At 39.9% G+C, this 27,848-nt stretch overlaps 1 protein-coding gene across 10 annotated transcripts in view; it reads right to left on the reverse strand.

The window, feature by feature from the left end:
* The window catches only part of RBMS1 (RNA binding motif single stranded interacting protein 1), a 210,608-nt gene that overhangs the window by 54,771 nt on the left and 127,989 nt on the right, over positions 1 to 27,848 (reverse strand). The window lies entirely within an intron of this gene.

Raw genomic sequence — 27,848 nt, forward strand, 5'->3', positions numbered from 1 at the left:
GCATAGCGCCTGACAAATGATAAACAGTCAAAATTCAGGAGAAAGGAGGGGAGGAATAGATGAATAACAACAGCCTGCTTTCATTGAGTGCTTTCTACATTGAACGCATTTGTTCTAAACATCTCCTTTTACCTAGTCTGAGCTCTTTTGAAGAAGAGTGAGAATGGTAGACAAAGGTCTAGAATCATAGCCTCCAAGGAAGGAATGGCTGACAGCCTTGCAGATGCTCATCTGGAAAAGAAAAAACTATAAAGAAATCCTGTCTAAGAACTATCGTAGAGAGCTTGCCACCACGAGCAGTGTTCAAGCAGGGCTGGGAGGCGACCTGGGTCAGGGATACGGCTGCATAGGAGGTGTTCACAAAAACCAACTCAGGAAGAGATGATCGCCAGGCGGTAAACAGAAAAACAAGTGCAGTGAATTTTTCAAAGAGTTAACTTTAATCTAAAATTATGTACTTCTCACACTTTTGGTATTATATAAGTAGTGGTATTAGATAAATACTGGTATTAAAATAAATAAATAAAACACTTTGGGTATTTAAAAAAATTAATTAACTAATTTTTGGCTGTGTTGGGTCTTCGTTGCTGCGCACGGGCTTCCTCTAGTTGTGGCGAGCGGGGGCTACCCTTTGTTAAGGTGCGCAGGCTTCTCATTGTGGTGGCTTCTCTTATTATGGAGCATGGGCTCTAGGCGTGCGGGCTTCAGTAGTTGTGGCACGCGGGCTCAGTAGTTGTGGCTCACAGGCTCTAGAGAGCAGGCTCAGTAGTTGTGGCACACAGGCTTAGTTGCTCTGCGGCATGTGGGATCTTGCCGGACCTGGGCTCCAACCCATGTCCCCCTGCACTGGCAGGTGGATTCCTAACCACTGATCCACCAAGGAAGCCCCTGGGTATTTTTATGAAATAGTGATGAAAGGTGGTCGTTGTTTTAGTTTGTGTCCTTTCTGACAAAATAAAAATTTAAGAAGATACTAGATCCCTAACCCTAATTACTTTTGTTTAGTGTATTGGTCCTTAAAATCCAAAAATCTGGGGAACCACTAAAATACAGGGAGTTGGTGAGTGGGAGGTTCGTACCCCTGCTTTGAAAAGAAGACTGGCCTGAGTGATCAGTTAGATTAATGTCAATAAGGATAATGGTTACATGCACAGAATCATTAGCGAAAAGAATAAAGGCAAAAACATCTTTCAAAAAACTGGGCTTCCCTGGTGGCGCAGTGGTTGAGAGTCCGCCTGCCGATGCAGGGGACACGGGTTCGTGCCCCGGTCTGGGAAGATCCCACATGCCGCGGAGCGGCTGGGCCCGTGAGCCATGGCCGCTAAGCCTGCGCGTCCGGAGCCTGTGCTCCGCAACGGGAGAGGCCCCAACAGTGAGAGGCCCGCGTACCGCAAAATAAATAAATAAATCGCGGTACTAGCTGAGATCCTAGTGATATTAGAGAATCACTGAAGACATGGTGTTAAAGAAAGTAACCAGAAAGTTTATCACATAACACAGTTTTATATATATAAACACATACATTATGTGTGCACGTGCGCACGCACCCCCCCCCCCACAGTCCCACACACACAGAGTTCTTTCTAGGTAAGTGTAAAGCTCTTTATATTTTAAAGTGCAACATCTCTGGCATTAACATGAGATGCAAATAAAAGGCAACCAGATGGAGATGAAATCCCTCTTCCCAGACCCCATCCCAGGCACCACTGGGTGTGGGTGGGATGGGAAGGACAGGTGGGCTTTTTCTGAGCTGAGAGTGAAAATAGGGAATACGAGAGAATACGGGAGAGGTGAGGGATATGACATGATTATCTCTCCTGAGCTTATCTGCCAAATACATATTACATATAATCTATATTATGATCCTAATAATCTACACTCCCACTCCCTTGTAAGGAACATGGTATCTGTTTTAGCACGTAGGTAAAATAAAGACAAAGTCCTAAGTAAATATTAAGTACCCTTTCCCACTACTTAACTGTTCAAAGCTCAGCTTGTCAAAATATTTGTTTTTCTTTTACCTGGGTGGCCCCCACCAGGCCAGAGCCAGTTCCAAACTGTATCCAGAGGAAGGTGATAATTGCCCCCTTGACACCCAGGCCTACACTGGGCTCACTAATTGCTCCAAGCCCCTGCTTGTTTCCTCTTACAAACAGCCGAAATCAGAAAGAAGCAGGGAATGGCTTGAAGCTGCAGCTCACTTTCTAGAACTGACTCCAGGCCCTTCCCAAACCATGCACCTCATTTACAAAGGCAATGGGGACGGAAGGCAGGGCAAGTGAAACAGGGGATGACTGGTGGACAGGAATAAGCACTTTTAGGTCCAGTAAATGAAAAATTAAATTTCCTTCTAGTGCCTGGACATGAAACACAAGAAATAATCAGAAGAATTAGAAGCTGCAATGGAAATTCAGGAGACAGTAACAAACCAGTATTTTTAAAACCGACAACAAAACCATGCAACTCGAGCATGAACCCTGAATGGTGAACCTTAAAGAAAACAGAGATAGAAAGTACATTCATTTTAAACAGATGAAAACTGGAGGGGTAAAGCACCTATTCCAGTACCATGTGTAATGAGATGCCCACATTTGTAAATCCATGTTGGCAATGATGATTACTGTGTGGGCTCACTTCTAAAAATATTTTCATCCTGTTCAATGAGGAATCCTCCATTACTACTCACAGAGCACTCATCTACAGTACCTGAAGATTTCCATTTCTCTGACACAACATTACGCAAGGAGATTTTGTAGAAAAGGAGAAGAAGATGTAGTAATGTACTTCAGGTCCGCAACAAAATATTTCTGAGTAAACAATCAGCTAATGAACGGAGAATTTGTATTTCTAACGAGTGTACGATGAACATGTAGACAGTTAAGATAAGAACCAGGAGAGAAGCTATGACAAGTGCTTGATTTCCAGGATAAACATTTAAAGAATTGTCACATTTGACATTTTCTAAGGGCTTTCACACATATATCTCATCCAAGCCTCGTGACAACCCGGCAAAGGAGACCAGTCTTGTACTACAGAGGTAGGAAACTGAGACTGACGGGGAAAGCGACTCATCTTTCCAGGACAAGCCAATATAAAGGAATCAGAAAAGGAAACCAGGCTCTTTGGTAGATGCTTAGTTAAAATGAATCTGAGTCAGGCTCCTCCTGCAGCTAAACAGCCACTTCAGTGAAAATGTGTATTAAGGAAATTTGTTGGCTAAAGCAGGAAGAGATCATTACTAAAGAAAGCCAAGATTGGACCTGAGCCATGAAGAGTGTGTTGGGCCAAGGAAATAATGCAGCACAATTGTCTTTTAGGGAAATGAAACACAAACATTTAAATCCAAAATTCATCTTTTTAGTCACCCTTCCAGGCTAAGTTTAAAGCACAAATTAAAAATTTATACTAATAAAAGTAGAGATTTGAGACGATTGGGGGGGGGGTGTGGTGGGAAACACCCCCAAATTATAGTCTTTTAGCCAAATGAAAAAGCTATAATGTATATTGAAGACTTTATCCTGAAATGGGGAAAACAAAAAGATATTTATCTCAGAAAGAAAGGGCCAGATCCCTTGAGCTAATCAGATAACAAAAAGCAAAGTAACGAGGACTAAATTCTATCCCAATCCCCTGTGCAGAAGAAAGAGGAAGAAATGCCTAGAATGTAAAGCATATGATTTACACACATAAGCTCAGCAAATGGCACGTGACCTATCACCACCTGCAAAGGGGATAAGAGAATGTGTGGAACGTTAAAAAATATTTTTTAATGTAGGTATTTTATTATCCAACTAATCAACCAAGTGAAAAAAACCAAGGCCTATAAGGATTTGCAGTACTGTCAAGCTTTTCTCAGAATATAAAGTAGCAGGGAGAGAGCAAGCAGCACAGATGTCTAGCAGCATCCATTCATCAAGTGGCTGAGCCTCTCTTATTGTTACAACCACGTAGCAAACCTGAGACATGACAATTACAGGACAGCAGCCTCCTAGGGAACTATTCCACTTGTGTGTGAAAAATGGTCATGTGCCAGAGACAACAGTGACGATCAATTTCTTGACACAAACCAGTTCTACACTTAGCAAATGAAAAGAAGGAAAGCAGAAGAGTGTGTGTGTTCAGGGCTCTTTTTCATTTGTTCTCCTCAAGTGCAGAAGCCACAGGATGGATTTTTGTAAACTCTTGGCTAATTGGACTTGCGGTCCTGATGTAACTGTATCCCAGGTAGCCAGGCCAATTAAAAACTTCCCAGTCAAGAAGGATGCTTTCCCCCAGGATCTTCATTATGTACTCGGACAGCTATGTGTGATGTTAACTGCTCTTGGTGTCCTTTCATTTCGAGGGCACATGTATGGGCTGACTCATCCTGCCAGGTACTCCATGCCAGGTTAAATGATTTATTTCTTAAGGTCTTCATGCTGGCAAAGAGGACCGGATAGTCATGCAAAATATAATTTGGAATGGTCACCCAGTCTGATACACTTCTGCAGAGACTACAAATCAACTCAAGCCTCTATCTAAAGCAGGTAAGGATACACTGTCCTTTCTCATACTCTCCTGTTACTTTACACTGAGCAGCTCATGTCAGAGTGTGAAATTTAGTTGTTTTTCCTTTTCTAATAGAGATAACACACACTCTCTGTCACACTGGCAAAGATAACAACAACAAAAAAGAAAATCCCCAGGTTGGAGAGAAAAATGGCAAAAGAGGCATGTACCTCTGCTAAGAGCAAACTGGTCATATTGGGTTGGCCAAAAGTTCGTTCGGGTTTTCCTGTAGGATGTTACGGAAAAACCCAAATGAACCTTTTGGCCAAACCCAATACTTGGAGGGCAACGTGGAGCAAAAGCTGCAAACCATTTCTCCTAAGGAAACTACTAAGATTGTGCACAAAGATTCTGCGGCAGAGATGACACAGAATGATTGTAAGTAATCTACGTACTCAGTAAACTGCAGAACAGCCATGGGATGAAAAAGACATGTAACCAATGATACTGTATGTCCTTGTTACAGAGACAGCCCATGCCTGTGGGACAGAGCGAACAAGAGATCCAGTATTTTGTGAGATACAGACTATGAAGAAATCACAGACACATCTCCCCATCTTTTCTCTTGAAATACCTAGACCAGCACTGTCCAACAGAAATATGTGGAATGCAAACCACAAATGTGACCCATCTACGTAACCTTAAATTTGTAGTAACCACATTAAAAAGTAAAAAGAAACAGGAAATTAATTTTAATATTTTCTTTAACCCTACATATCCAAAATATCATCAATTCAGCATATAATCAATATAAAAATGGTGAGATGTTTAATATTTTTTTCTCCTAAGTATCTGAAATCCCATGTGTACTTTACACTCCAGCCACCTCAATTTGGACTAGGCATGTTTCAAGCACTCAAGATTCACATGTCGCTGCTGGTCTTCTTGTTGTCTGTGCGGACCTAGATGTTCACGGGCTGCTGTGTCTTCTGCAGTTTAAGAGTTCCCTTGCCATGGGAAATGGTAGCCTGGCACCATTTAAATCACGGCTACAGCAGTTGGCAACTACTATTTTAGATTGCTTATGGTAGTTGCTTTATTCATTAATTTTTTTTAGAGTATTGAATTTGTTACAATATTGCTTCCGTTTTATGTTTTGTTGTTTTTTGGCCGTGAGGCATGGGGGTTTTAGCTCCCCTACCAGGGATTGAACCCACACCCCCCCGCATTGGAAGGCAAAGGCTTAACCACTGGACCACCAGGGAAGTCCCGGTAGTTGCTTTAGAGTGTGCACAAATCAGGGCAATCATACAACTTTTGCACTTCTAATGTTATTTTTCTAACCCTGGCTGTAAGGGAGATAACATGCCTTCACCTTTTGGGGCTAATCTTTGAGAATATATGAACAGCAAGGTATACTTGAAAAGTCCTGACAGCACTGTCTTTTTGACTTACTTGGTAAGATTTTATAGTTACTCTCACCATATAAATTAAGTCCTGTGGCACATACACAGCAGAACATTCTACAATTCTTCCCTCATCATGCCCAACTCCTGGGGCTTTGAATGAGCTCTAGTCACGTCCTTTGGGTGGAATGAATAACATACGACAGGATCGCATGTCAGAATGGTACATTTGTTTGATGAGTCTCATTTTAAGAAAAAAGGGGGCGGGTAACCACATATTTACTCACAGTCTAGAAACAAGGAACCGACTAAATCTGACATCAGTCGGTCTTACTTATCTCAGGTATCACATTTTAACCATTTACTACCACGAGGTTAGGGGAGCAACCAGGGCAACCACCAGCCTTGAAGACACCTTTCTCGCAAATTGAAAAAAGGTACCCTCTGTGGGAGGAGGAAATTCCTCAGGTACAGAACTTGGTGACTGACTTTGACATGGATTTCAGTCCCATACCCACACTAACTAGGCATTTCTTATGTAGATGCCAATATCCCCAATTGTATGGGAGTCCTGGGAACAATTTCCCAGCCGGCACACAATAGCAGACATGAATAGCAAGCTCTGGAGAGAGCAATGAGCTCAATGCATCAGTACCCAAAACGCCATCCTTTTTAAATACTGCAAAATGGTGACAGCCCTCCTTACAGAGAGGTGAGGCAGAAAATATGGAGAAATCCAAATTTTCAAAAACTGAAACTGTTATATACATGTAACTTAGAAATTAAAGTTTCCAAGGTTAAGGCAGTTCTTAATATGAAGAAATACATGGTAAATTTAATAAAATGTTTTCTATAAATCTTTATAAGGTACATAATAAATAATGCTGAGAGAATCCACCTAATGATATAACTGGAACTTATTAATCACACACTTTTTCCTTTCTCCTTTGCTACAATAACATGACTGTAACAATATCGAATACTCAATTTAATTTTATAAATGTGCTACAAAAAAACATTCCAGTACATTCTATTTTCCATCTAAACAGGATCTAAATGAAAATGTGTAATAACTTCAAACTAAATTCATTCATTGCCCCAACCAAACCTGATATTCCTTCTACTTTGGGAAAGCAGTTAATACATCTTATATATCCATCCATCCATCCACCCACCTATCCATCCATCCACCCATCCATCTTTTTTCTCTCATATATATTATAATCTTGCTTAGGATAGGAACCATGCCTTATTATTATTATTATTTTTGGAACCATGCCTTACTCATTCATATGTCCTATACTATCTACCCCGAGTGCCTTTCATATAGTAGGTGCTCAATACGCAGTGCTTGAACTAATTTAACATGAATTAACTGTGAAAAGAAAAGAAAAAAGAGAAGAAGAGGTAGTGGCCATAAGGCACAGACAATAGGGCAAGCACAAAAGAATATCCAATAACCACTCCATACTTAGAAAAGGGAAGGCAAGGGAAAGAACCAAAGAAACCATATTTGTTCCACACCCTATTTGTGCCAAGCCCTGGGGGAGGAACTTTCATATGTTATCTCACTTAATTCCCTGACTTTATGACTGAGAACACTGAGGCCAGAAAGGAGAGTAACTCGCCCAGGATCACCCAGCTATAACATAGGAAGCCAGGAGTGAACTAGGCCTGCCTGTGCCCTCAGCGCAAGGGGAGGGCTTGTTAAAGAAAAGGCTAAGATGCCAGCTGTGCAGACTCTGGAGGAAAATTCTGTGCTACGTTATCCAAGTGGGTAGTTATCGTTCTCCTTTTTCCTCTGCTGATTACACATCTCACTGTAGTCTACTGAAATAAGTTTACTTTCGTTATGAATCACATTACAATCTGAGCATAAATTCTAAATTGATGACCAAGTTACTTTAATCATATTCAACATAAAATTCCAGGAAAACAAATTATTTTAAGCCTTTGAAGTTTATGGTAACAATGATTTTGTTACCCATTGTTTTTCCTGCGTTTCTGGTGTAGTTGGAAACAAACAGATGTCAAAGCTATGTTGATGCTCTAAAATTATTTGTGGTGATTTAGAAGTTCTGGGAACAGTATCTGTAAATTAATTTTCCCCACAGTGCCAGGAACTGAAACACAAGGGTGTTTTATTACATACTGTGGACTGTCCTAAAATAAGGTTCTTAGTAAAGTGCCCCAAACAGCAAAATGAAAATATATATATATATATATATATATATATATATATATATAAAACGCCCAGTGTATGCACACATCTTTTTTTTTTTAACATCTTTATTGCAGTATAATTGTTTTACAATGAATGTACTGTTAGTTTCTGCTGTATAACAAAGTGAATCAGCTATATGTTTACATATATCCCCATATTCCCTCCCTCTTGCATCTCCCTCCCACCCTCCCTATCCCACTCCTCTGGTGGTCACAAATATGCACATGTCTTTATACATATGTGTGTGTCTGTGTGTGATGCAATTTACAAAATGTATGTGTGTGTGTGTGAAATAGCCTTTGTAACTAAAGTAAACTGTAATAAGGTATAGTTTGTAAATGTTAGAAAGTTCTTAGTTTGTAGGTATTTTCTTATGACACATGAATATATTTAAAGGTATTTATCTTATCCTTGGATTGGTGATGTTTGGACCATCATTGGTGCTCATCTAATGTTCACAACACTATTCAGGGTGCCCCATAACCCCACGTCCCGTCCTTCAGAAGAGTCATGTTTCAATCAATCATTCTCTCCCTCGTTCTCTCGCCCACGTAAATTTGGTCCTCTGTTGTTCAGACCTTAATGAACCCGTTTAAGTTAACTACATAGACATATTTTAAGCATCAACCAATAAACTGTGGAGAGGGGTTCTTCAGCAGAGGAATTAACTTTTGATTCTTAGTTTCTTCTCTAAACTTTTGTATACTTTTTCATTTCTTTATGATCAAATACTATTTTTAAGAAAATACTAAAAAAGGCCATTTCCTTTGCTGTGATTTATTAATGGACCAACACTATTTTAAGCATGTCAGCCAAAATAGTAAAATAGCCACATGAAGTAATCATCTGACACGAGCTCCAATTCTGCTGAATCCCACTGACAGCTTTAAACACGGACATCTTTGGGCTATGCTGCTATAGTGGATGTGAGACTCTGGAAGACCCTGGAAGGAAGAATTTCTCAAAACATAGTCCGCTGAGGCCCAACACTGACTTCTGGTTTCCCAAGGAGTAATCTAGTAAGAGCAAAAACACACCAACTGACCTCAGGGTACATAAGGGAAAAGGAAGAAAGAAAGCTCTCTACGGAAACAAGGATAGAAATTATAGGAGGCTTGAGAGTGTGAGGAGTGAACAGCTCTTGGAAAGGATCTGAAGCAGGTGAAAAATCAACAGTGAAAAATGGAGACAGCCAGAATTTTCTGATCCAAGTTACAAAAGTAGGCTGTTACCACCATTCAGAAAACAAAGCAAAACACTTCTAAGTCAGAGCTAAAGAAATTAGTAGTACATGTCCATCCCTTAATGAAACTGTGTAATTTCCAATTTAATGTTTTATAAAACTAGGATATTCATAGGTATGTCAGAAAATACATACATTTTTAAAAACTTGCTATTTTACAACATACGAGTGTTAGAGGAGTGATTAAATACCCAACTACCCAACTATTATCACAGAGAGTGTCACACCCTGAATGATGATCCTTAATCCAACGATCAGGAACATTTTCATAGTCTACTCTCATTTTTGTCATTTTTATCCTTCTGTGAAATCTTCAGCCTTTTTTTGGTTATAAAACTGGCAGGTACTCTTATAAAATTGGAAACATTGTTAATTGTCTTAGAAGAGTTTTAAAAGATGAATGTATGTGAGTGGCTGGATAGACAATTAAAATTTTTTAACAATATTGATATCATATTGAATATATAACTATTAAATCTTTTTCACTTAATATATTCTGTGAGCTTTGTGCATGTCATTAAATATTCTTCAAAAACAAGATCTGGAGGGAGACGCAAGAGGGAGGAGAAATGGGGATATATGTATATGTATAGCTGATTCACTTTGTTATACAGCAGAAACTAACACACCATTGTAAAGCAATTATACTCCAATAAAGATGTTTAAAAAACACAAACAAAAACAAGGTCTACAGTGATTATAACATGTTTTAATGGATACACTATAAATTCATTAATTACTTTGGAACATTCAAGTTGTTTCCAATTTTTTAATATTACAAATGGCACTGTGATAAATACCCTCTTACTGATATCTTCAGTGCCGTAAATTACCTTCTCTCTGCCCAGCAGGGAGCCCTGAGGCCCAGTGCTCTGACACTGAAGCTGATAACTTGGTACCACTGTCAAGAAGAGAAAGTCTCCCTCTTGACACCCCCAAAGTGTCAGGCGAACCCCATGTTTACTATGAGGTGGGGAGTGTTAAGGATGGAGAAAGAAACCAGGAAAAAACCCCACAAACCATAAATCTAGTGACACTGCCACAAGAAGAGACATATTAGTTAGATGTACGTGGGAACATTTTCCCTGTTCCAAGGGATGCCTAGAAAAGGGTATCGCTAAATGCAGAGGGGATAGGAAAGTTGAGCTATACCGCCATCTGTTTTCTGTTTTAAATTAAACCAGCAAGATACATTAAAATGTCCAAATAATTTTATCTCCCATCTTAATTTCCCTTCCATTCCAAATCTCACAATAAGTATTTCAGAGGATAGATGAATTTGAGCAAGACCTGAAGCTGAACTTTTACCTCCAATATAGTTATACGTTTTCAAACATTTAAAACTAAATTAAAATACTTAATATGGTCTACTAATAATATTGAGAAAACTCAATAAAAAACTTATTCTCCAAAAGAAAAGCTCAGTAAACCTGTTTTATCTAGCAATAATAAATAAGTTTCACTTCACAACCCTAATGTTTGATCTTGAACCTGATAAAACTGCCTCTGAAATCAAGGGACACTAACAAATTATTCAAAGGGCTAATTAAGACATCCTGAGTTCTGAGCAGCTGTTTTATTACTGTCATTTACAGAAATTTGTCTTAAACATCTGACCACTTCTCCTCGAAGAAAATGACTTCTATTAATGCTTGGCATAGTATCATGAAACACTGGGAGGCAAAATCTTCTTCTGAAAGTGGTTAAAAGGTACAAACTTCCAGTTATGAGACAAATAAGTTCTGGGGATATAATGTGCAGATAGCTTGGTGACTATAGTTAATAATATTGTATATCTGAAAGCTACTGAGAGTAGATCATCAAAGTTCTGTCCTAAGAAAAAAATTATAACTATGTGTGGTGATTAACGTTTTTACTGTGGTAATCATTTTGCAATGTACACATATATAAAATCGTTATATTGTACACTTAAAAGTAATACAATGTTATATGCAATTTGTATCTCAATTTTTAAAAGTCCTCTGAGAGCTATGTTCCTATATATGTTTTAAACATCTAAACAGACATCCCTTATAGTTACTGAAAGTTACAAAATGTGTAATGTAAAGTAAGAAAACCCAACCAAAAAGGTTTCTTTTAAACCCATAACATTCATTTTTTAATAGCTCCAGCTGCCTATTGACTTCAATGCTCACACAATAAAGTTTCCTCTTAAGATTGTTAAATCAGCATTAGAGCAGGAATAGAGCATATTCTTAGGGGTCAGACACTCCTTCCACCCTGAAGCATCCGTATCATCTGCTCGTATCAGAGTCCTTCAGGGGCACATATCAAGTTATTGGTGCAGAAGAAAAAATTTTTTAAGGAAAAATTTTATATTGTTATCACCCTATTACAATCCAAACTGGGGATCTTCAAGTGATATATGAAAAAATGATTATTTCCTAAGAACTGAAATAAGGGACCTAAGAAGCCATCATGGCACAAAACACACCTCATGGAAACTTACTGACCAAACCACACTATGATCCCCGGTGACTTTCCCATTATACACCACGTCAGGAAGAAGGCTATTACTGCCTGGGTTAAAAATGCTCACTTCAGTCAAGTGCTATATGCAAGGAGGGACATAGCACAGTTCTTACAGGGTTAGGAATTTCCCTCTTTTTTTTTTTGCAATACGCGGGTCTCTCAGTGTTGTGGCCTCTCCCGTTGCGGAGCACAGGCTCCGGACGCGCAGGCTCAGAGGCCATGGCTCACGGGCCCAGCCGCTCCGCGGCATGTGGGATCTTCCCGGACCAGGGCACGAACCTGTGTCCCCCGCATCAGCAGGCGGACTCTCAACCACTGAGCCATCAGGGAAGCCCAGGAATTTCTCTTTTTGTGGAATTTTAGGCAAGACAGATCCTTATTTCTAGTGAATATTCTTAAAAGTAAAATCAAGAGTTTTCATTACTTGTACCTTCAAAAAATAGCTGTTCAGCACTTCAGAAATGCTCTTTGAATGTCATACATTAAAAAAAAAAAGTAAAATCCACATTAAAATAACAATCTGACTTTAGTTAGCATTAGGCCACATTTTACTGGCTTATTATAGCCAAATCCTAGCAGTGGCTCTGTCCTAGGTCTGAGTATGGAAATAGAACAAGTTCAGTGGGGCCTCCTGTTTCATTAGGAAGCCTATCGGATTACTGGTTCTAATTAAGGGTTGTGTTACTGGCTACCACACAGTTATTAATGTGCATTATTGTCATTATAGGAAGTTCTGACCTCTGCTGTGTGTCACCTGGAGTAAAATTTAATTACCAACCAGAGAATATATGAGTAAGGATGATATAAAATGGCTTCTTGTGAGGCAGCTGTGATTGCAAAATACTATCTTATGGTTTTTGCTTTGACATTAGAAAAATAATAACTCAACCCCTTTCTAAAGCCTAAAAATAATTCATCCGGAAGGTGAGACCACGGTGTATCTATACTAATTTTCCCGTGTGCTATTAATTCAGCGAATTCTTTTTTTTCTTTTTTTTCAGCAAATTCTTTATATATTTTTCAATGTACAAAAACATGAGCTAAAGAAACTGGATTTACTGACTGAAATTAGACGGACATTTAAAACAATATTATAGGACTTGCTGATGTATGTTTTAAAACTACATATCTATTTCCTGTCCTATGCTTTGTTGGCCAAATGCTTTGAACAACTTGGAATTAAGGAACCAGTTATTACCATTTAAATGCACATTGTCTTTTTTTTTTAACCTGAAAATTATATTTTCAAAAAGTCAATGAAATCAGTGAAATTGAACTATTTCTGATATTTTCATTACTAATGATCTCCCAGTCCTCACAATAGGCAATAAAGTAGGTAAAATGGGGAACTTGTAAGCAGCAATACTGCGTGGAGCAGCGGGTATTACTAAAAAGAAAACAGTTTGTGCCTCTAGAAATTGTAACTTAAGATCACACACTTGCCTTTCTGAGATAATTTCAATGAATCCTTACTCAAAGGCAGAACAGGGGCAGATAGGCTTTCGTATTCCTTTCCATCTCTATGATGCTTTGCCTGACTTGAGGAGCACTTTAATTTATGACTCTTAACAATATATGGCAACACTGATGGGTACTAGGAAGATGCAACACGATCTATTCAAAATGAAGAGATCAGATTGCAATGGCAAAACGTTTCACAGCTATGACATTTCACAACTATTTACTGAGTGCCTACTGTGTGTTAGCATTCAGTCCAGCTGCTAGACTAGAGAGGTATAATAATAATACAGGTGGGTATGTGTTAGGTGCCGTGGGCTACAGGGGTCTCTGCCTGTTCGGCTTAGCGTCATCTTTGTATCCTATCATTCAGCACCGTGTCTGACACACAGCAGATGCTCAAATAAAACTTCATTAAACTGAACCTAGTACGCAGAGATTCCCTTGACTGGGTTAGTGATACATCATTGATCCTTACCTTACAATATGATGACAATGATCATATGAATAGAAACTTCCATTTGTGAGGGTCCATGGGTTAGATGGTCTATATAACAGCTTTGGTAATATCTCTCTCTCTCCTAAAAATAAGCTTAGAGTGTTAGTATTCTACCCCTATTTTACAAAAAGGGAGACTAAGTTTCAGGCAAAGTCATCCAAGTTTACACAGTAATTTCAGAAGAACTGAACTTTCCCTTCAGTTTGTAAAACCCACAATGCTAAACTGAGTAACCTGTAGGACAGTCAGGTCTTACAGGCTGGTAAACAGAAACATAAGATAGCAAGCAGCTCAGTAAAGAGGGCTACGCCAGAAATGATCAGTTTACAGAGAGCAGGTAAAAATATGGAAGAGGGAGGGAAGAGTGAGTTATAAGCATTTAAAGGCAGGAAGAGTAGCCCATATGGAGAAGCTAGTCCTGTTTTAGGGGACACTGTGGAGATTTCTTAAGGGAGAACTGAAATGGCTCATTCCTGTGGAAAGTTAGGAAACTTGGAGTAGGGGTTAGAAATTCACATTCCATATGACATCATTTCCATTTTAAAGGTGAAGAAACTGAAACTCAAATATTTAGTGCATTCCTAAGGGCTGACTTATAACCAACCCTTGTTAGGAACGGGTAGGACCAGGGCCTGAAATCAGGTCTTCTGTCTTTTACTTATACTTTGAGAACGCAGCCCAGGTATATCGTGTCCTTAAAATCCCCTTAGGAAATTAGAGAAGTTCCCCATGGGTGGGCAGAACATAAATAAATCAGTTTGCCAGTGCTTATTCTCATTGGTTAGAGTCTGCTTCAATTGTTAAATATTTTGACTCTCACTCCAGAAGGAGGCGGTGGGTGGTAGGATTAATCTTCCCTCATAATGCCATGTGTAAAACTTTAAGGACGGACATCACTTTAACAGTCCAGGCTATGTCAAATATGGTACCATAATTAGTATCCTAAGCAGATAGTGACTGTTCAGAGTAAAGGACTGTGTTATTAACTTTACCTTGGATCTCCCAGAACCTAGCATGGCAAGCACTCTCAACAGATATTTGCTGAATTACTTGATAAACAAATTTCCCCAAATCTGGGAAGCCTTCTCCAGTCTTCAGAGTCTTCTCAATCATGGAATATCTCCCATGCCTGCCCATTCTGAAAACACATTTAATTAGAGCTGCAGCTTTTGACCTCTTTTGGTGTGGGTCTTTACACTTCTTGTCAGAGATGAGCTACAACATTATTCACCATCAAAATGTAGTCTTTAGGGCTTCCCTCCCTGGTGGCGCAGTGGTTGAGAGTCCACCTGCCGATGCAGGGGACGCGGGTTCGTGTCCCGGTCCGGGAAGATCCCACATGCCGTGGAGCGGCTGGGCCCGTGAGCCATGGCCGCTGAGCCTGCGCGTCCGGAGCCTGTGCTCCGCAACGGGAGAGGCCACAACAGTGAGAGGCCCGCGTACCGCACACACGCACACAAAAGAATGTAGTCCTTAACTCAGATATGCCAGCACGGATGTGATGCTAAAAATATTTAACTGCTGGTATGACACAGGCACTGACCAATCAGAATGGGCAGCAGCCAGGGGGCCCTCCAGGTGCTGAATGCAGCCCTCAGCCACCCTGATCATTCATTCTTTCAGAATAGTGACCCTGCTTTCCTGTCTTCCTAAGATGAAAACTTCGTTGGTCAAAATTAGATAAAATGAGACTCAGATCGTATCCTTAAAATACAGACAAATCACAGAAAATACCCAAAACTCCTTTATGTCTCTTTCTAAATTTAACCTAAGTTGACCTGTCGTAAAACTGGCTCGAGCTAGCTTCCGTTCCCTGTCCCTTCCTCCTAAAGTTGTATTAACCAACACAGGAATGGGGTTAGGGTGAAAGCAGCCAGCAGGCAAGAGATGTTACACATTAACTCTCTCCATGATAAATGGTGTGACTGAAACCTCCTTTGTTTTAAGCCATTCTTAAAAGTGAAGACTTCAAGAATAGAGAGTGACAGTCAGCGTATGTGTTTGCACAAGCACACTGTTTAGGACAGATAAATGCCAATGAATACAGCTAAGTTTTGGAAACAGAACCATGTTCTAATTCTTACCAACTAACTGACTCAAGGAAAATCCCTTAACAGCAAACTGGGGGAAAAGAGGAGAATAAATTTGAGACCATATATATGAAAATAATGTTTTGTAAAATGTAGGTGCTAATCAAATGTGTGTCATTGTTAGAGAGGGGCTAGCCTGTGGAAATGAAACCACAGGGATAAGATATCAAACTAAGCAAACTTATATGTTTAACAGAGTATTAAATGTTTCATTAAAATGAAAAAAAAAAGTGAAGACTTCAAAGGCAATACAATGCGATGGAAGAACCATGGAACAGAAATTAATGGTCTTGTGTCCGATAATAAAATCCTCTAAACACTACAGAGTTCTGAATAAAATTTCTTAAAGCTACCTTCAAAAAACACCAGAGAACTCTTATTTTTTATTTAGGTCCCTTAATCAATTCAAACTAAATGTAATTATTATGCAGAACTACTTTTTTTTTTTTTTAAAGCAAACTTTGCAAAATAATGGTTACAAAAGGAAATTCATTGCTTCTTTTTCTATAAGTACTATGAGAAAGAGACCTTTTCTTATCATCGGTGAAAAAATAAGAGCAAAACCGCTCTCAGAGAATGTCTGTGCTTTAACTTAAATGTAAGAAGTGCACATCAGAGACACGAATGACTTTGAACTAGAGGAATAAAATCACTTTTACTATTAATGCAGAGGTGGGACCATGGATACCTTTTATCTGTCTAAGGCCCAGCAATTAATTGTTTAGAATACTCAAGCAATATTCTATTGCCTCTGTAGCTGTAATAATTCAAATGGTTTAAAAATTCAATGAACAACCCGGCATGGTGCTCACAAGATATTTCAAACACATAACCACCAAAGTGAACACAACCCTGCAAAAATGTAAGATTCTTGAACAATAATTTTCACATAATAGTTATAATGCCATGCTGTGCGCTTCTTTATTTAAACACCATTTTTAAACCTTATTTTTATCCCCATTTTTAGCATCCATGTGCTATCCAGTGATAAAAGAGGATGGTCACAATAATGGACTTCGTGATGCAGGAGACCAATTTAAACTATAGAACTGGAAAATTATTTGGAATAGAATGGTGGTGAACCCAAGACAGCAGAAGGACTAATCTGTTTCCTCACTGGAGGTCATCAAGTTAACAGTATAAATAACCAACCCTGAATACACCTCAGAGGTCTGTCCACTAATTTTGTACATAGAATACACAATTTTGAGAATAACATTTTTCTTGCTCTTTAACACCATATGAAAGCACTGTCACCTACATTATCACATGAATCATAACATTTCTAAACTAAGGAATTTTGCTGCATTTCATGGCAATGTCTCAAATTAGCCCAACAGGACACCAGCAGAGGTCCTGATATCCCTGATCTTATGTTTGAATAGACTGTTTTATCCTTGACAAAGTGCTTTCATATTCATTACCTTAACCATAATTTAGAGTTCATCATTGAGAAAGGAGGCTAAAATAAATGGTAACGAATTAGACATCGTCCATTGCATGGAGAATGGTCAGGGGCAGTATTCCTGAGCTTTGACCATTCTAGAACAGAACAATGGCCTGCACAGTCCTTTTCTCTAATTTTATTACCTTTAGCACGTTTTCCTAATTGTGATCCAATTAAAGAATACCATTTATCGCATTGAAAATGTAATATGAAGGGAAATCATTATATAAATCTACCCAAAATCAATACTAGGTAAGTTTTTTCTTTAAAATAGGGTGTATATGCATTTGACACTCAAATGTTTCCTACGAGACATTTCAAAAGGTGACTCACTCAAAATATCCTCTTCACCAGAGGAATAAAAAGATTTCTAGTTGATGTTTTTCATTATTTTACTCACAAGAGTAAAAATGACATTTATCCATCTATTTATGCATCCAAACATATAAGATGCTTGTGTGTATACATGTGTATATATATATGCATATACATCTATACATATATGTATAATATGGGTACTGGCTGTCCTGTTCTAGAAAGGCAGGAAGTTAATAAAAAGGCATACCTTACAAGATAAAATAAAGGCAGGAAGTTAATAAAAAGGCATACCTTACAAGATAAAATAAAGGTCAAAATCAACAGCAAGGAACACAGGACAAAGGGAAAATGAGGCAGGAGCAAAATGGCTAACTGAGAGAGGTCAATTGTTTCAAGTGCCCGACTTCTCATCAGTGGTTAAGCCTGAAGAGCTTGTCTAATGACTATCAACCAGCACTGATCAAACACAGCAAACTACCTGGAGATCAAGCACCTGATTGACAAGAAATCTATCATAAGCAGCTCTTCAGCACAAGCATACTTCAATGATAATTGGCCCTAATGATAACTCTGAAATGCAATTGTTAAGTGTAACCTGCATCATGATAAGAAAATGTATTTCTTTCCTTGTAACCTGTTGCGTTGAAAATTGACAATTCAGATAAAATATATAAAACTCTATAATCAGAAAATTTAATTAATATCATCTATTTCCTGACTAAACTGGAAGAGAGCCCAGTTATTGATTACTTGGAGATACAAGCTCCCGCCTTATTAATGTGTTTTACGCAGGGATATTAAATACCCCAAAAAATGGAAACAAGCAAGGTTCCAGGTCCCTAGAAAGACAAAGAGTAACCCTTTATTTCTCCCTTTTCTTAGATCACAGAGCTGGAAGGAATCTGTCAAGGGTTTCAAATAGCTTTCATCTCACATGCCAACCCTGAAGAGTTGCTAGTGGTTGTGTCGTGTAGGGAAGGATTCTGAGGACCAGGCAGGCCCATCAGGAAAGAGTGTTCTCATCTCTTTATTAGAAATTCTGCCAGGGAAGAGGAAATGAGGCAGTACGTTGCTGCTTACTTGCTTTATTCCTCATCTCAGTTCAATTTGTTGATGTTACCAGTGAGCAACTGGAGACTTAAAGTGCTGGGCTACTTATTTACCATTTCTCTTTAGATTTATTTTAGCCTTATTATAAAAACTATTTGACATGCTACAGAAATACACGTAATAACAATAAAGAGATATGAAATACAGGATGAGACACAAATATATATATATATCATGGTGAGGATAAAGTTTGTCCCTGTGGCAAATTCTAAAGCCTTCATTTTCACCATGGCCTTTCCCAGCACTGGGTAATCCAGATTAATTGATATTTTAGTTGCTCATCCCAGCGAATGTGAGTATGAATGTGAGTGTGTGTGTGACAAATATGCACCCCAGGAATAGGTCCTGAGTTTGACTATCAAGAAAACAAGGCCTCTAAGAACCAATGCCCATTTATTTTGCTACTGTACTTTGAATTATTGGCAATAATACGTTTCAAAAGGAGATTTTTAATGAATTCATGTATAGTAAAAGTTATTAGTTCTGTCATAGCTATCTGGAAGAAATAAATATTTTTCTCTGATAATAAAAAAACAGAAGTAAAATTTAAAAAAAGAAAAGAAAACAAGGCCTCTGAGATTTGGACGCAGACCTCAGCTTTCCTTTGTGCCATACAAAGGAGCATTTCATTCATTCATTCAGAAATATTCACTGATATTTGCTTGTAAGAAAAAAACAAAAATAAGCAAATTACACAGTATGTTAGAGGGTGGTATTATAACAATTAGATAGCACAAGGCAAGGGGGATTGAGATATCAAATGCCAAGGTAAAGTGGAGGCAGATTACAATTTTTAAAAAGGTGGCCAGGGTAGGCTTGTTGAGAAGGTGACATCTGAGCAAAGTCCTGAAGGAGGTGAGTCAGGAGGATCTGGGGAGGAGCAAGGCAGTTATGTGAGGAGGAGAAACCAATGAGGGGCTGGAAGGCAGAAGCAGGCCTGGTACGTTTTAGAAATACCAAGGAGTCCACCATGGCTGGAGGAAAGCAGCAGAGGAGAATAAGGGGAGATAAGGTCAGAAAAATAATGGGGGAGGGAGGCAGGTAATACAGGATCCTGCAGCCATCATAAGACTTGTAAATGACGAGTCAAGTGAAAAAGCCACTTGGGGTCAGCAAGCCAGGATGACCGAGTTCCGTGTCTTTGGAGACAGGGCCGACCTGTACATTTTGTGCACATGTGGACAGCAGCAGGGTACACAGATTTTAGGAACATGCCCAGAGATATTTATCTTTATGGCTCGTATCGGTCCATAACGTGAAAAGACATGCTCAGACTGTGACACATCCTGGCAACCGTGCCCGTGTGGCAGCAGTGCTCCTGAGATCGTACTGCTGGGAAGGTTTAGAAAGCAAGAGCAAGACAAGTGGAGAGTGAGGGGTTGCCTGATTTGCTGCAGTCTGAGGTCATTTATGAAGTGTCATCTCGTCATTTCTCTTCCACGTGGTATTAAAATTCTTCCTGGACATTTGTAAGTGGTGGATCCACAGAGGAAACCTTGGTTTGGCAAGTATCAGAGGTCAGAAAACCACTGAATCTATATATAGACAGTCCTCAACTTAACAGTGGTTCGACTTACACTTTTTTTTTTTTTTTTTTTCTGGCGGTTCGCGGGCCTCTCACTGTTGTGGCCTCTCCCGCTGCGGAGCACAGGCTCCGGACGCGCAGGCTCAGCGGCCATGGCTCACGGGCCCAGCTGCTCCACGGCATGTGGGATCTTCCCAGACTGGGGCACGAACCCGTGTCCCCTGCATCGGCAGGTGGACCCTCAACCACTGCGCCACCAGGGAAGCCCTCGACTTACACTTTTTTGACTGGTGCAAAAGGGGTATATGCATTCAGCAGAAACTGTACTTTGAATTATGAGTTTTGATCTTTTCCCAGGCTAGCGATATGTGGTATGATACTGTCTCATGATGCAAGGCAGGAGGTGAAGCTCCAGGTCAGCCACGCAATCACAAGGGTAAACACCCAATACACTTATAACCATTGTTTTCCACTTTCAGTGCAGTATTCAATAAATTACATGAGACATTCAGCACTTTATTATAAAACAGGCTTTGTGTTAAATGATTTTGCCCAACTGTAGGCTAATGTAAGTGTCCTGAGCACATTTAAGGTAAGCTGTGCTCACCTATGATGCTCAGTAGGTTAGGTGTATCAAATGCTTTTGACTCAGGATATTTTCAATTTACAATGGGTTTATCAGGACATAATCCCACACTGCATGTTGAGGAACATCTGTTGTAAGACTGGGGTATAAATGAACCCTATAAAGAAAACCAATCCTGAAAAACTCATAACTGACATATCATTACTGTCTATGCAAGCCCAGTAAAGGCTGGTGCTGTCAGAAGAGACATCCAAAAAGAGAGGAAAGCAGAGGGGAGGGAGAGAGGAAACTAACTGTGGCATGATGACCTACTTCTGAAAGAAGAATGTTCCTTCAAGCTCAAGCCTAGGAATTTATCAGGAACTTGTAGCAGATAGAGAATAAAGCAGCTGCATAGCCCACAGGAGGTTCAGAAGCCAGAATCAAGTATTTTAAACTGTGATTTATTGAGCCACCAAAACACAGGTGAAATAAACTTCCACAGCTCAAATCCATATCCAGTCAAGTTTCTGAATGTTTCCTGTTCGCAAACATTAAAAAGAGGGACAATTAACTCAAGGCCAAAGTGAATTCTAAGTGAGAATGGGTATAAGAAAAGCACAGTCTAAAAAAGCCTTCCTGGGACTTCCCTGGTGGCGCAGTGGTTAAGAATCGCCTGCCAGAAGACCTAAATAGACATTTCTCCAAAGAAGACATACACATGGCAAAGAAGCACATGAAAAGCTGCTCAACATCTCTAATTATTAGAGAAATGCAGATCAAAACTACAACGAGGTACCACCTCACACCAGTCAGAATGGGCATCATCAGAAAATCTACAAACAATAAATGCTGGAGAGGGTGTGGAGAAAAGGGAGCCCTCTTGCACTGTTGGTGGGAATGTAAATTGATGCAGCCACTATGGAAAACAGTATGGAGGTTCCTTAAAAAACTAAAAATAGAACTACCATATGACCCAGCAATCCCACTACTGGGCATGTACCCAGAGAAAACCATAATTCAAAAAGACACATGCATCCCAATGTTCACTGCAGCACTATTTACAATAGCCAGGTTGTGGAAGCAACCTAAATACCCATCGACAGATAAAGAAGATGTGGTACATATATACAATGGAATATTACTCAGCCATAAAAAGGAACTAAATTGGGCCATTTCTAGAGACATGGATGGACCTAGAGACTGTCATACAGAGTGAAGTAAGTCAGAAAGAGAAAAACAAATATCGTATATTAACGCATGTATGTGGAATCTAGAAAAATGGTACAGATGAACTGGTTTGCAGGGCAGAAACAGAGACACAGATGTAGAGAACAAATGTATGGATGCCAAAGGGGGAAAGCGGCGGGGGGTGGTGGTGGTGGTGGTGGGATGAATTGGGAGATTGGGATTGACATGTATACACTGATATGTATAAAATGGATAACTAATAAGGACCTGCTGTATAGAAAAATAAATAAAATTCTAAAATTAAAAAAAAAAAAAAGAATCCACCTGCCAGTGCAGGGGACACAGATTGGAGCCCTGCCCCAGCAAGATCCCACATGCTGTGGAGCAACTAAGCCCGTGCGCCGCAACTACTAAGCCTGCACGCTGGAGCCCACGAGCCACAACTACTGAAGTCCGTATGCCTGGAGCCCGTGCTCTGCAACAAGAGAAGCCACCGCAATGAGAGGCCTGTGCACCACAACGAAGACCCAACGCAGCCAAAAAAAAAGAGCCTTCCTTTTCCTTAAAGATGTCAACCAAGCTAAGAGTTGCTGGGAATCAGGATTTTGAGTATTTGCTGATTTTAATGTTTACTGACAATCAGGGAACAGCTGTGCATCCACTTATGTCTTTATGTCTTTATAGGGCCATGAAGAGGTTTTCCTTTCCAATGGAAATGCCATTGGATAGTCAAAAATACCAGCGTTCTAGAGAGAGCCACTTTGATAAGAATGATTGTGGTACAAACTGATAAAAGCAGATGACCCAGCAAAGTCTCACCTACTGTGATTTTAAAAGGGGTAGTCAAATAGAGAGCACGAGAAACATTTATTTATATTTCTTTCCATAAAAGCTTGAGACTGCTGGCAGAAATATAAGTAACACCACAAGACAGAAATAGATATGGAATTCAAGGTGAAGGGAAAATAAACCCAGGAGGAGAGTTACTACACAGACCTGCGAACCAGAAAGTGAAGTCCCACAGAACTGCCAACAGAGGATGCAAATTTGGCCTAGAACTTCCGAGCAGTCAAAATGAGAAGAAATACAACAGTTACAAAACTAGTGTTTGTCAGTAAAAGCAAGTCCAGGGCTCAGGAGAAGTCCTGTGTGTTCCAGCTCTGAGGCCAAAAGAAGCCTCCTCCTGTAGGTCTTCCTGAGGCCACAAGTTAGGTGCAAAGCCAGGTCAGACGACAGCACGGTGCCCGAGGACCCCGGTGGCGTGTGCAATTCTACCAGGGCAAACGGCTCTGTGGTTACCATACTATACTCTCTGCTGACTCTGCAGCATCCAGGGATAAAATCCACACTCCCTGGAACAGTGGTTATCAAGTTGGGCTCTAAAGAGGTGCTTTCGGAGTTCTACCAATTCTCTCTTGGAATTCCATTTCTTAGCCTTGAAATACAAAAAACAAAACACCAGACAACCCCCACAAAAACCCCACCAAGAAAACCAAACAGGAAATGCAAGCAAATATACAGCACAACACATTTCATCACACCGATAACCACCCTCACACATGAAGTCTCCTCAAGGGCAGACTCTGGGTCAATGTGTCTCCTGCCATCTCTTCTTGTACATTTGAACTTCTTAAAAATGAGTCACTGATTAGGAAAGTTCTAATTCTGCGTTGGTATTCTGGAAATTCAAGCCTGCACACGTCCATTCATATAAAATTGTACAAATAACCTACACATACATCACAGTCAAACAAATGACAGGCCAGGAGCAGGTACAACTAGTTGGCAAACACCCTCACCATGACCATGGCTATTAAGCCACCTGTACAGTAATAAGCACTGAATCACAACGAGGTAACATCATTAAGACTGGTCCCAACCGTACTTTGAGGTGCCCCTAGTCTGACCTTTATACCTATCATGAGGCATGCGAATAGCTGTATCACAATTCAATGTCAAGACAAAAAACTTCTGGCTCTTTCTAGCTTTTGGATCAGATTAATTCAAGACGATACTAAGAAGATTTAGAAGACTGATACCTCTGCAACTGCTTATAGATGTTAACTATTTTTCCCTAATACTATACCACCAAAATGGAAAACAGAAATATTCTAGATGTTCAGCTGCTGATACTGTTCTGCAACCGTCAGGAGTCCCAGTCTCAAATTTCTGAGTTCATCAAAACTGCCTCATCGTTCTCCCTGATGAATTTTATAAATGTTACAAATCTGCATTTATAAAATACATACTAAAAAAAATACTGGTTTGAAGTATTTGTATAGGTAGTTCTGTTTAAAATTTCATTTGACCGAAGGCCTTTTCTACTAAAAAATTTCAAAACCCCCTCTGGCTAGGGTAGTCCTATTATAGATAGGGGGATACTGATCCCGTCAACCTTTGGAGATTGGGTGGGGCTCATCATTTCCAGCATTGAGCAGCCTTGCCAGCTGACGATATACCAGTCTAATCTAATCTGATACCAATATAATCGAATACAAACACCATCCTCTTCTGTGTGTGCCATGACAAGGTTGGGAAGCTCTGTGATGAACAAAGGAACTACAAATCCTTCTGGCAAGTTTTCATAAATCTGATTTCTTCCAACAGCTTTTGACAAGAGCTGCAGTGGAGAGGACAAAGTTGAGTTCTTTGGCAAGAAACTGAAGTACAGATATTTCATACTCAGGATTAAGGGCAGAGATGACTGTACAGTTTCATTCACTCCTGAAAAGTAAAGAGAGAAATCAAGATATGGGTGGTGGGGGAGACGACGGGATGTTTTCCCAGGCCTGCCACTTCCTAATTTTGACTCCAAGAAGGTCACTTAACCTTCTCTGAACCGCAGCTTTCTCAATTATAACATGAAGGGACTAAATCAGTAGCTCGTAACAGGGATTGAACATCAGAACCTCCTGAGAGCTTTAAAAAATACATAATGACAGCAGTAACATTCATACGTGCCAGGAAATGTTCTGAGCACTCCACACGTGTTAACCCGTTTAGTCCCCACAAGAAGTCTGTGTTGTAGGTGCTATAACAGGTGAGGAAACTGCGGCACAGAAAGGTTGAGAAATTTGCCCAATTAAGCGGCAGAGCCGGGTGGAAGGACCCAGAGCCTGTGCTCTTTAGTACAACTGCAGGTTACACTGACTCTCTCCATATGTATGTATCTCTGAATCGTCTGACTCAGAATCTACTGAAGGGCCTGGACATGCAAATTTTGATTCTGGTGAGCACTCCTTACTCACAGCCACTTGAACCAGAAGAAATGTAAAGTTCTGTGATGCAGCCTGGAGATGAAAAAAGTGCCACAGACTTTTTAGTTAAATAAATGCTCAAATTCTTTGGCCTCAAAGATCTCAGTCAAAATTAAATGGGTTTGGCTTTTAACAGCTAAATTGCATGGTATGAAACAACAACAAAAAAGATAATGAATAAAGAGAGAGTAGGAAAAATTTAAGAAACAAAATGTTATCTAGCTAGTTAAGTAGACAGACTACACAGGGTTACTTAAGTAGATTACGTAATGGAGTAAAACCTAAGCCTATAAATGGGCAGTAACAATAATATTTTCATAATTTTTGGCTTAGATTTGGGGGTGAAGCTGAAACATTTTGGAAAAACCCTTGGAAAGTATCAGTGCTCCCATCCAAATGGGCCAGAGGTCTCTTTGTTCCTAGGATCACAGATAACTGCCTCTCTGTTTCATCTTTAAAGAGACAATCCTTACGCTACCAGAGTGGCCTTCGGAAAGATGGAACTCTGCACGTACGTGCTGATACAGTAAGTCCCCTACATACGAATGAGTTCCGTTCTGAGAGCACGTTTGTAAGTCCAACAAAGTTAGCCTAGGTACCCAACTAACACAATCAGCTATATAGTACTGTACTGTAATAGGTTTATAACACTTTTCACACAAATAATACATAAAAAACAAACACAAAAAGTAAAACATGTTTAATCTTACAGTACGGTACCTTGAAAAGTACGGTACAACAGCTGGCGTACCAGGGCACATTCGCATCTTTGAAAGTTTGCAACTTGAAGGTTCGTACGTAGGGGACTTACTGTCATCCAGAAAATGTTAGTTTTTCATACAGATTCCCTCACAGACGTCTGAGTAATAGAGTCAGAAAGATGTTATGGCATTAAGAGAAAACGAGGAAGACAAGTGATCCTGGTCCCATAAGCAAGTTTAACCAATGTAGACAAGTTTCAGCCTGGTGTGGCCAGGTCAGTGAGGACACAGACGGCCAGGACAGCCAGGAGGAGCAAGAGTCCACGTCCCCTGGCACAGCCATGAACTTGGCCAGGTTTGTTTGTGTTATGAGTGCACTTCCTCTCTAATTCTAGATACCCCATTTAGGGAAACTTGTCCTCCTCTCCTCCCACTCAGTCCCATGGCTCTCTTACAAAATCTCTTCTCAAAAGTCCCCAGTCTGAAGCCAAATGGTCCTATCAAGGGAGTTGCAGAGCATGTTATTAAACAAAAAGCAACGTTTTAAAAAGTGTCAGCCCCTAAAACTGAACTATAAAAATTGATGAAAATAATGACATGTTGGAGGAATATATAGATCGAATGGTTGACCATAAGGGCTACATCGGCATAGAGTTTCCGATATACAGTATTCCAGCTGACAAATAATCAGGTTTAATGACTCGTCTCTCTTCTGCACTGAAGAGGCATCAGTCTGGAACTGACGTGTTGTTTCTTTCCACTTAATAGCCATATCAAAAGCACACAAATTCATAAAGCAGACAGGTACTCAATTTGGATTCGCAGAGAGTAGATGAGAATTTGCCGGCAAGAATAAAAACCAAGCTCTTCCTCCTGATCCTTATATCTGTTAATGGTACCAAACTCCCAGTTTCCTACACTCAAAATCTGACACTCACCGAATCACCTTCCTCTTTGGACCTACTCTCCTCCCAGTGAAGTACAAGCCTTCTTCTGGGATTAAAGAACCCCATGATATGGTCCTAGAGAAGACGAGACAAGGCAGGCAGCCAGGCTAGTACTGGCTTTAAACCTGGGCTTGAGCTGCTCACCCATTCCTGAAGACTCATTCAAATGCCAAGCTTGTCTTGATGCCCGCCCAATCATATGCAATCACGCCCTATCTTCTAATCTCCAAAGCACTTTCTGTCTCTCACATGACAACACCACATTCCGGTCTACACGATGCGTGAAGTTTATTTTCCATATAAGACAAGAACCTCCCTGAGGGCAGGAAATGTGCCTTACCCAGTGCAGTATCTAGCAAAATCAAAGGCACGATGCTTAACAACTCACTTACTTCTACTTTAATTTCTCCTCAGAAGAGGTTTGGTCTTATGTTTTAATCAGATTTATACTTCTGGTAAAATTAGAATGCTATGTTAGGCCGTTCTGTAAAGCACTGTTGTTTGGATTTGTTAGATGGGGATCCCTAAAAGAATGTTTCTCTTTGTAATGCACTAAGCCCCTCAGGCAACAAGCAAATGACATACCTTCTCTGTACTGTGTAATCTCGGGGAGCCGCACACTAGACAGCTAACCGGGAGCTGAGTTGTGTATAACCAGCTACATTAGAAGGGATTACTTTGTGAGATGTCAGGAAAGATGAGTTCCTCCTCTACCCTCCCGCCTTTACCTTGAGCTTTTGATTCTGCTGGCTACTCAAGGGGACTTAAAGAAAGCTGATTTTTCTAACAAAATCTTGTTAAATCTATCATGGCTGAATATCTCTTTTAGGATCCTGGAGAAATGAGTCTTTTTATAGCTTGTGGTAAACAGAGGAACGTGGGCACT

The sequence above is a fragment of the Stenella coeruleoalba genome (assembly GCF_951394435.1).
Source record: "Stenella coeruleoalba genome assembly, chromosome: 6".
Lineage (NCBI taxonomy): Eukaryota > Metazoa > Chordata > Mammalia > Artiodactyla > Delphinidae > Stenella > Stenella coeruleoalba.